The following is a 10776-nucleotide window of genomic DNA, read 5'->3' as shown; positions in this document are numbered from 1 at the left end:
CCATGTAAATAGACAACTTATGTATCTGGACAACCCATGGACCTGGATAACCCACTGATGTAATTAACTTAAAATAAAAAACACTAGCACCTGTATGGGTCACCCCCTTTACATTTAGATACTACCATACAGAAACCTCTTCTGTTGAACAACCTAAGTGGATTCAGCCAAGAGCTGTAAAATTACATTTCAATTCTCCAAAACCATCAAAGGGGTCATGGGAATTTTTTTGACCATTGTTATAAAGGATTTAGGTTTTTATCCTATAAAAAAACGTGTTGCTAAAAGAGGGAAGAGCCCACTTTTGGCAAGACATGAACCCCCATTAGCATCCAGAACTGAAAGTCTTCAACCAGAACTAGAAGTTCCTTCCTATTTCCATCAATTAAAAACTTTATTAAAACTGGTGACTTTAACAGTCACAGTTATACTCATGATAAGCACAATTCTGTACACTTTTGGATTAGAGTTAGAATCAGTGTTGTTTAATTTCCTCTACCAACCGATGATGTCAGGCACCATCTTGTCTGCGTCCAGGTCCCTCTCACCTTTTGGACATCATACCATCTTATACCTCCAGCCATTTGATGGCCTTTTAAAAACTTTTGACAAGTTTCATTGATGTTACTCCTCTGCTTTAAAAAAAAAGTGTGTCAGTAATTGAAAAAAAAGCATTTGGTTTAAATACACACTGGTTTGGTGTAAAAAAGGTAATAGAGAAAAAGCAGCTTAGTATCAAGCTACTACAGCTTAACACTTGGTTTTCTTTATTCTGCTCTAATTATGAATTAGGTGTAATGTGAAAATAACTCCCTTAACATGAGCTCTGTGCTTTTTAGAACTGTAAGAGAAAACGTGGAGGGGAGCATCTTCTTTTCTCAGCGGTGTTTTTGAGTTTCTCACTGTGGGAGCGTCTGAGACCTGACCTTTCGGCTGCTTCCTGCCTTTGATCTGTCCAGACAAAAGCTACTTCCTCTTTATTGGGCCACTGAGGAGGTCTTTGAACTTAGCTTGCCACTCAGTGATTTAAGTGAACAAAGTCTTCCCATTGGCTTGGCAGCATGCCCTCTCCTTGCCGTCATGGATTAAGTGAAAGGCGAGAAAAGTGAGAAGCCCTTTCAGTCGTCTGAATATCTGTAAGACAGTCATTCAAGAAGCACAGAAGAAAGAGATGTCAGAAGAAAAGCTGCAGCTGAACTGCTGCACGGAGTCAGCCAGTTAATTGTTCGGCTGATAAAATGTCAGCATAAAAGTAACATTTCTCCTTTTTGCCTTTGGCAGTAGCAATAGACTCCCATTACAGCTTTCAGTAGAGCGACAACATAGAAGCTTTGCAAGAGAGATAATAAACAATATGCCACTGTCATTTTTCTTTTTGCCATCAGTTGACATGTTTCTTTTAATGAAAAAACTGCTCTGCTTGTAAATCATAAGCCAGTCAAGCACGTAATCATCTAGATGACTTCAAACAAGAATCACACTAATAACTCTCTTAGGGGTTTTTGGTCCAGAACTCATAGTTTTACTTAAGCTGTGAATTTCTAAATTCTGACTTTTGATCGATGTTCACTCATGTTTTAGAAAGAACGACCATTGAGGATCATATAAGATGAAATAGTCAAGGTCCGCCCATCCATCCGTCCGTCCGTCCATCCATCAATTTAATCTAACCATTATTTTGTTTGTTAATTCATCTATCATTTACCATCCATCCATCTGAATCTATTCACCCATCCATCTACTGATCCACCCCTGTGTCGATCAATCTATCCATTAATGCATCCATTTGTCCTTCCATCCATTCAGCCATCCAAACATTCATTCAATAGTTGTTCCATCCATGTAAATCCATATGTTAATCAGTTTGGCCATTCATTGATTTTTATGCATACACACATACATGCTTCTATTCATTCATTTGTTCACCCAGCTTTCCACGCACATCCATCCATCCATTGATTCATTCATTATGTGGTTGTTTGTCCATCCATCTATCAAACCATTCATTCATTCATAAATGCACATTATCCATATATGTATCTACTTATCCAGCCACTTATCCACTTATTGATCCACTAATTCATCCATCCACCTATTCCTGGATCCATCCATCCATACATCCAAATATCCATGAATCCATCCAAATATACATGAATCCATCCATCCATCCATCCACCCATCCAAATTTTCATCCATCCATCCATCCATCCATCCATCCAAATATCCATGAATCCATCCATCCAAATATCCATAATCCATCCATCCATCCAAATTAACATACAGCCATCCATCCAAATATCCATCCATCCATCCATCCAAAGATCCATTTATCTATATATCCATTTGAATCCATCCATTCATTTGTTCATTCAACCATCCATCTATCTGCACATCCATGCAAATCCATCAATTAATCTATCTATTTATTGATTATTTAGTTGCTCAAGCATCCATCTGTTCATGCTTCTTCTCATTCATTTGTCCATCTATCTATCCTAATTGATCCATCTGTCACCATCCATTTACTGTATCCATGCATCCATTCATCCATTCACTTGCTCATCCATCCTCATGCAAATCCATCCATTTGTCTTTTTCCTTCGTCTATCTATCCAACCAACCATTTATATTTCCATCCTTCAACGGATGTACTTGATCCAAGCGGTCATTCATCCATCTATATATTCATTCAACAATGCATCCATCCTTCTATTGCTGACGAATGATATCAAAAGAGCCATCATCATAAAGAATTTAACTTTCACATGTGCTGTTTGCTTGTGTCTAAATACTCTGGGAATGATCATTTGGTCTTTCAGAATTTACTTTTTCTCCATTAAGTGCAATGTTGAGCCCATGCAAAAGAGAGTATTGCACATCATTCCTAGATACCTACAGTAGATAAAGTACTGAATTGTACAAGTCATTTTAATGAAATCCTTGCCTCATCCACAAAAAACCCAGCAAAGTTCAGACAAAAATCACAGAATAGGTTCAGACTGGATTGAAGGCATCCAGCTTAAGCCCATTTGATGGCGAGACGTAATCATGCACTCAGTGTAATGGAGATGTGCAACTGCAGTCAGAGCGCGTTCCATTCCAGCACCTTCTGCCGACATGTCTGATTGCCCGAAATCCCTCAGGTACGGGCCACCGCCGCGATAAATGTGTGCACACGTGCAGCAGTCCACATGCATCTTCTGTCCCAATCCAAACCTGACAGCACAAATGATGATGCTCACCTGCGATGATCACACACACCAGATAAATGTGCCAGCCCCTCATTGCTCAAGCGGGTTAGATGATGAACCTTTCACCTTTTTTTTTTTATTCCTTAGAGCAGCAAATGAATGTCTTAGCAAAGATTTTTGACTAATGGAACTAGAGGTAAGGGATGTAACGCTCACAGCAGCAGAGTTCTTAACTGACTGTATATGAGAACTGGACTGAGTGATCCCTACCCCCTCACGGGAAATACCTGCTGGTTCCACGAAGCCAAAATCCCAAAGACTTCTATTCAAAAATAAGCTGCTGTTACTCAGTTATTATATTTGTAAGAATAACCATTCTTGCTTTTTCTCTTTTTTTAGCGTGTTCTTGTTTATCAAAATTTTTGTCATTTTATTTAATTTCGTGATTCAAGTTATAAACTGACCAATTAGTTACCTCAAGAAAAACATGTGACCTTATCTTGAATATCCGAAAAATTTGATTGATATCAAGTGGAAGGGGTGTGGCCTTCCAACAAGCTCACTCCTGATTGGTAAGAGTGGTGGCCATTGAAACGATGCCTTAGACCGACTCGGATACTAAAAAATGTCTGGCTCCAATATGAAGAATATCCAATATCCGGAAGTAAATAATTTTTTATGGGTCAAACTCACTTGCTTCAGTTCTTTTATGAAATCAATAGGAATAATTCATCTGTCTCACTCTTTCAGCTGTCCTCAAATGCATGATGGGTACAGTACTATGTGCCCACGTTCAACAAGCCATAGAAAATTGGAATACAAAAGGGTAGAATTCAAAAATGTGAATATATATATATATAATATGGCATAGGGCTGTCAAATTATCATGTTAATCACAATTAATAATTAAAGTCATCTTAATGATTTTTTTTTTAAATCGCATTAATTTTCTGCTTTCTTGAATGAAGTCTGTTTTTGTCTGATAGTTCTTCTCTGAAAGAAAGCCCCTTCCAGATGTCATAACACATGGAAGTGGCTTTATTCTCCTCATACCATGGTCAATTATCAAAAAAATCAAAATAATAATAAATTATTAGAACTTCCGTTCTGTTATATTCTTAAGTTTACGTTTTTTCTACTTGTGGTGTGCCAAAAAGACCCAAGCCTGTAAAATATCACACTTCAAACGTCTTTTCAGAGATTGTAAAAACATTCCCAGTGGATATGTCAAGACTAGTTATGCCATTTTTAGCCAAAATAATTTTTAAAAACGGTTGTTTTCCTGGACATAGTTTTAGCAAAGCGGCAAGATTTCATTTGAGTTGGGGGTGGGGCTTTTGGTGTAAGCCCGCCTCCATTTCCCATCATTCTTTTGTCACTTTGGTTGTGTCCGAATTCCCCCCCTAACCCCTGACTACTAAAGAAACTTAATAGCACGCTGGATTTTAAAGGCAATTCGGACACGATGCTCACTACTTTTCTTTTGTTTTTTTAAACACCGGATATGACGAAACCAATTTCACAAAATGAAAATCGAATAAAAACAAACATTTTACGGCGTTTATTTATGACTCCACTGTGTTCTGATGGTGAAAATGTGGATGGTTTATTCAAATATTACGTTTAAACACATTTTTTTGTTCGAAATTGTTCAACTGCAATGCATTGTGGTCTAAATCCGCTAATCTAGTGACCATCGATGCACGCTAGTTTTTCACAAAGACTTCTGGGAAATTTCGAGTGCACTCAATTTGGAATTAGTAGATTCGGACAGCACTAAAAATGGCGAACGCACTATATTGTGATTAGGGGGGGAATTCGGACACAACCTTTCTCTTGGAAGCTTACAACCCCTCACACTCTCAACCTAACATTACTGATGCAACAACTAATATGTACATTCACGGATCTAGTCGTCAACAAGTGGATATGCTGGAATGGAGCAGGGAGCTTGTAGCCCCGCCCATTATATTCACTACATCACAAATACAATCTTTTTTTAAAAAGCATTTCTAATACAAAGTAAATTCATTTTTCTCAACATATTTCCTTCATTATCAGAAAAATGCCACAAAAACATGTTAAAAACACAATTTTTGCCTTAGGTCTTAAAAAAAGTTATCATTTACCAGATAAAACTCAGTAAATAATTTAGACATTCACCTAAACTGAACTAATTTGTGCTCCACAACAAAGATTTGCTGCTGCAACAAACTCTTTTTTTGCTGTGGGCTGTTAGTCTGACACCTGCTCTGACCCCCATCATTTTGGATCGCAAATTATCCCAACCCTGTCGAGCCGGCTGGCCCACGTTTATAAATTATTCCACCAGTCCCCATCCCGAAACGCCGTTCCTTCTTATTCTAAAACAAACAAAACGTACCTCCTCCATTTCTTCCCTCCAATCCGTCCCTTTGATTCGTCTCCACTCGCAGATTTCTCCTCCCCAATCCCCGCTAAGTGGAATCTCGCTCGGCGCCCGCCGCAGCTGCAGGTTGCTGATTTGCATAGATTGTTCAAGAATGGTAATTGAATGGGGTGCTCTCAGAAATCATGTCGGGGATCATTTTCTGTTGCTTTGTTGTGGGTATCGCTCTATTCACGGCGGATGAAAGAGGCTTTATTATCCCATTATGGTTTCCATGTCGGCGAGACGTGATGGCTACCACTCCTCCTGAATGCCATGTTTGACTGCAGGGGGAAAACTTTTTAATAGGACCCATACAATGACAATTATCTGCTGGCAATTCCCCCCTTTTTTGTGTGAATGGAGTCCCATTAATTGCATTTACACACTAAAATGAAGTATGGCCAACGCTTTAAGTCAACTACTCCCTGCCTAATTTGCATGGTAATGAATTCATTTCTGTGGGAATCCGAAATGATCCCCGATGAGTTTTTTTGGAAGCGATGCTACGGAGTTACTTGGAAAAGAAGAGGAGGTGATGCAAGGCTCCAATCAATGACATTGTGTGTAAATTTCCCCGCTGGTGTAAATCTGCCAGGCTCAGCCCAAAGCCTGAACAAAACCCATTTAGAGGAGCAGAACTGTGGCTCTTCACACACTCTCTGCTCATGGTTACTGCTTCATCATTGACGGACTCAAATCCGTTTTCCAAAAGAGCTTCGGCCTCAATGACCGTAAAAGTTTAGAAGTCTGAAATTAGAAAAGAACAATAGCTGGTTAGTTTTACTTCACACTTTGATGCTGTTTCAAGCACGTGTCACACTACCGGTACGTACTTTTTGCACTTTTTGTATATTTTTCTCCCTCTGCCCGGACAAGCCCCCAGTTGGTGTAGACTAAATATAGTCACGTCAGACGATACAGGAGTCGTGCGCAAACGGTGCGTGATTTATTGGTCTGTTTATATATGCAATTGATTAGTCATTCGTGCATCAATCACATGATTTTAACATCAGATGTGCACTGTATACGCCAAACAAAAGTTATACATCGGTGGTGCATGTGTGAAAAGTCATACATGGACCCTTCATTTACAGAAATGCTTACACATTGCACAAAAGTTGTTTGCATAAGATTTTCGGAACAATTGCATATTCACTTCGTAAAATATGCCTCCTTCACCCTTCGGCTTATCCCATTTTGGGGTTGCCACAGGGAAACAGCACCCACTGTTTCGCATCAGTGATTTGGCAGAGTTTTTTCGCTGGATGCCCTTCCTGACACAACCCCGTACTTGAGGGGCACAGGGACCCAGTTAGACAGCAGCGTCAAGGGTCTTGCCTAAGGACCCAATCTGGATGGAGATCAGTGGACACCCCGGGGATTGAACCAAGGTCTTCTGCGTGCAAACCCTATACTTAGCCCAGTGGGCCATCGTAAAACATGCCTAAACTGCGTAATTCTCAACCAACCAAGACTGTTCAAAGCCAAATTCGCATATAGATCAGTAGGCCAAAACCATCAACAAACATCTGCGCTCATTGATGAATGATAAACGGAAGAAACAACTTATGAATGACATATATGAAGCATGTATCAAGAAAAACCAAAATGACACACGTGGACAATGCGGACAATGTAAGTAGCGGCTGTGTGACACATTCCAGTTCATCATTTATATTAACCCGGAAACATCTAATGACGAACGCTCTTCGTCAGTATTGTATCAGGAATACTTTGATTATTCAAATACAATTCCAATAGATTGCAGACTAGCTGAATTAACTAACTCTTTAACTGGATTTTCCATAAACCTGTCCTATAAGTCAAGTTTTGTAACTAGCCAGGAGTCTGCTGAAAAATAACTGAATATGTAGTTTGGATTAACAACAATTGTGCGTTTCTAAGTCGTTTCTCTGTTCAGTTTAATGTCACCTCATGTTTAGGCCAAAGCTAAACATAAAAAAGTCGTAGGTATGTGTTATGGTGGCTTCTTCTTTTTCCTCCTTCAATATCGGATATTTTGCCAGTGACACTTAAAAAACAGTAAATAAATAGCTAAAATCAAATGTTTGGATTTGCAACAGTTGTTACAGAGTGCAGCCATGTCTGTAGCTCACTGCCCACTAAGAGGATGGATCAAATGCAGAAAGAAAATATTGCACATCTAGGTGAGTGACGACTCATAGGACTTTAACACGGAGCAGCAACTAAATAAGACACTCTTTGACCAACCGTAGATATTCATTCGTTTATGTGATCAACATGAATTAGCTGATTCTTACACTAAGAGAAGCTGCTTACTAATGTAGAGTTAACATGTGTAACACATGTGTATAAGAACAAAACTGTTTTTCTCCACTTCAAAATAGTCTGTAAATCTCCTATTTAAATATAAGTTAACCCGACCTATTTAGTTAATGAGCAATTACCAAGTAGCTTCTTCTTTTGTATGTTAAAGCTTTTATGTATATGTTCAGAAAGTGTTTTGTGAGTTTTATTTTCTCCTTAAACTTTCTTCTTCACTACCAAAAGTCCCCCGTCATCTCTTCCGTTTATGGCTCCCGGTTGTACCCTCCAGCTTTTCTTTGTCGTCACTTCAGGGCACGTCTCTCCCCCATTCCTGCACTGACTCCACGCCATCGCCTTACTGAAACTCCATCGTCTCCTTAGTTTGGCTGCTTCCTTTGCAAATTCTACCTTTTTTTTATTTTATCTCTTCTTTTTTTCCATCTTATTTAAGCATCACAAGAATAAAAAAAACACATATTGACAGGCCTGACTCGTTGCGGTGGATTTATGGATTCCTCAGCATAACGTTGGACATGAGGCTCCTTCAGCCAAGCGAGACCTGTCACTAGCAGGCTAAATATATATATATATAAGAAAAAAAGATCCAAGGGGGTATGTGTCCTTGGTATCTAACAATCTCAAGCGGCTGGAAGAGCAATACACAGTAATCTCAAGAGATACAGGAAGAAGGAACTGGCAGTTTGGTGGGAATCTCTTGTTTATGTTTAGATGATCGGTAGGTCTTACCATTCCAGACATCTCCTAGTGCTTGTACCCAATAAAACATAACTGCTTTATGAATGTAAATGTACAGCTCATACTTGAGTCATGCTGATTTTTTTCAAGGTAACCGAATAAAGAATTCTGTTTGATCCGAGGGGCACGGATCGGCCCCGACCCTGTGTGTATTTGATGTAATGTGGAGAGGCAAAGAGGAGGAGAAAACAGTCGCTCTGTAATCTACTCCACCTCTCTGGCTCTGTCTATAATACTCCTGGAATGGGCCAAGGCGCTCCGGCTCTGAGCTGAACGGCCCCATTCAGATGAGGGACGCCCCCACCGTTAAGACCACGAGTCACAAAGTGTTGATCAGGTTGAGGGAGGGGCTTTTACAGTCTGCCGATGACTTCCAAGCACTTTGACACTATGAGACGAATCGATCAGAGAGCTACAACGAGATTCATAATGAAGTCAAACACTTCCCAGTCAAAGGAGATTCCAGAAGAAAGTTGGAGCTTTTCTGGGCTCCTAATTACTCCAATGATTAATGACCGCCATCAAGAGTTTTTATGGCATCAGAGATCATCTCGCACAAGCCGTGAAGTCTGTTGGCAGTTTGTTTCGGGTGAATGATTGACATTCACGCCGTGTTCAGCCAGAATTTACAATCAGTTGTTATTAATGTGGGGTACCGCCTCGCTATCGTTTTCGCATTGCCAGAACGTTCTGTTTTTCCTTCCTGAAAAAAACGGGTGAAGTGGAGTGTCGAGGTGACTCACCGGGCATTAGCTGCCCAGCGTGTGCTTTATTGACGAGTCATGGCAACATGCGAGAGCTCATGACGTCTCTGCAACTTTTCCCTTCATCTATTGAGGAGCAGGGAGTTCATTGAGAGAACTGTTATTCAACCCTTTTTCAGAACCTGTTGAATCCTTTTTTGGGTGTTGCTGAAGCCTGTCCCGGCTACTGTTTAGCGAAAGTGGGGTACACCCTGAACAGGTCACAAGCTTAAAAACACACCAGCTCAGTGGCCTTGTGCTAGAGTGTCTGTCCTGAGATTGGAAGGTCGTGGGTTCAAATACCGGCTGAGACATACCAAAGACTCTATATGGGACCCAGTAACTCTCTGCTTGACACTATTAAGGGGTTAGATTAGAGGGGGGGCTTAAACAACCAAATGGTTCTTGAGCACATCTGTGTCTGCAGCTCACCCCTTCCCCAGGGGGTAGGTCAAACGTGGAGAACAACTTTCACCCACCTAGGTGGGTGACAACTGATGGGACTTTAACTTAACATAACTTTAACACCTAGACCCAATTTCAAGAAATAGCCTATAAAAGCACAAAAAAATGACGTAAAGACACCACCTGCCACCATGCAGCCCAGAAAATTCTTATCAGGTAACCCTTTAGCTCGTGCTGTCATGCGACAGCCGTGGTCAAATCAGCCGTCACTGGATTTTTTGTGTGAGTTTCAGACAATACTTATGGCAACAGGGCTGCAAACGCTGGAAAATTTCAGCGAAACTCCACAAAGCTTCTTGATGTGACCATGGAAATGCGAGCAGCGGCTCATTTTAAAGCAATTGTAAAGTATTGTAAAAGACATTTTGATGTTAGCTTTCATTATTTTCCCAAGGACTCTGCTTTGAGAAACCAATTGATTGAATGTATTGATCACAGCAACATCAATAAACATTGGAGAATTAGCTAAAAGAGTCTTTGGACTGGAAGGAGAAAAAAAATCAGGCTTTTGGAGGAAGTTCTGTCCATGAAGCTCTTCCACGTCTGAGGTCTGGATCTTGTCTTCCTTGTCTGAGCTGACATCCGGCTAAAAACGAAACAGCTGGACATCACCGACGTTGCTTGGCATTTTTCTGTAGCAGCAGTGAAGATTTTCGTTAGCGAGACATAGAATTATCACAATCAGATGGGGGGAGCTCAACTCAGCTCCAAAGCCACGCCCCAGATTTTGGGAAAATAGGCTTCAGGTCAACATGAAAAATTGCTTTTACGTTGTTGGACTTTGGTTAAAGACTTCGTAATGATAATTAAAATTATTTGTTTTATTTTTATTATTAGTAATTTAAAAAAGGAAAGTCCCCTCTCTGAATCGCCACCTTATTGTGGTGCAGGGGTTTGAGTGCCTAAATCCCCCCCCCCCCCG

At 40.3% G+C, this 10776-nt stretch overlaps 1 long non-coding RNA gene across 1 annotated transcript in view; it reads right to left on the bottom strand.

Annotated features, from left to right (window-relative positions):
- Positions 1-489: 489 nt before the first annotated feature.
- Positions 490-10776, bottom strand: part of LOC112153093 — a 97878-nt gene continuing 87591 nt past the window's right edge. The window contains exon 14 of the long non-coding RNA XR_004947120.1: positions 490-1134. This is a non-coding gene — a long non-coding RNA (uncharacterized LOC112153093). The remainder of the gene's footprint in view (positions 1135-10776) is intronic.

Source organism: Oryzias melastigma, linkage group LG23, assembly GCF_002922805.2.
Source record: "Oryzias melastigma strain HK-1 linkage group LG23, ASM292280v2, whole genome shotgun sequence".
Lineage (NCBI taxonomy): Eukaryota > Metazoa > Chordata > Actinopteri > Beloniformes > Adrianichthyidae > Oryzias > Oryzias melastigma.
This window is presented reverse-complemented; position numbering and strand designations above follow the sequence as displayed.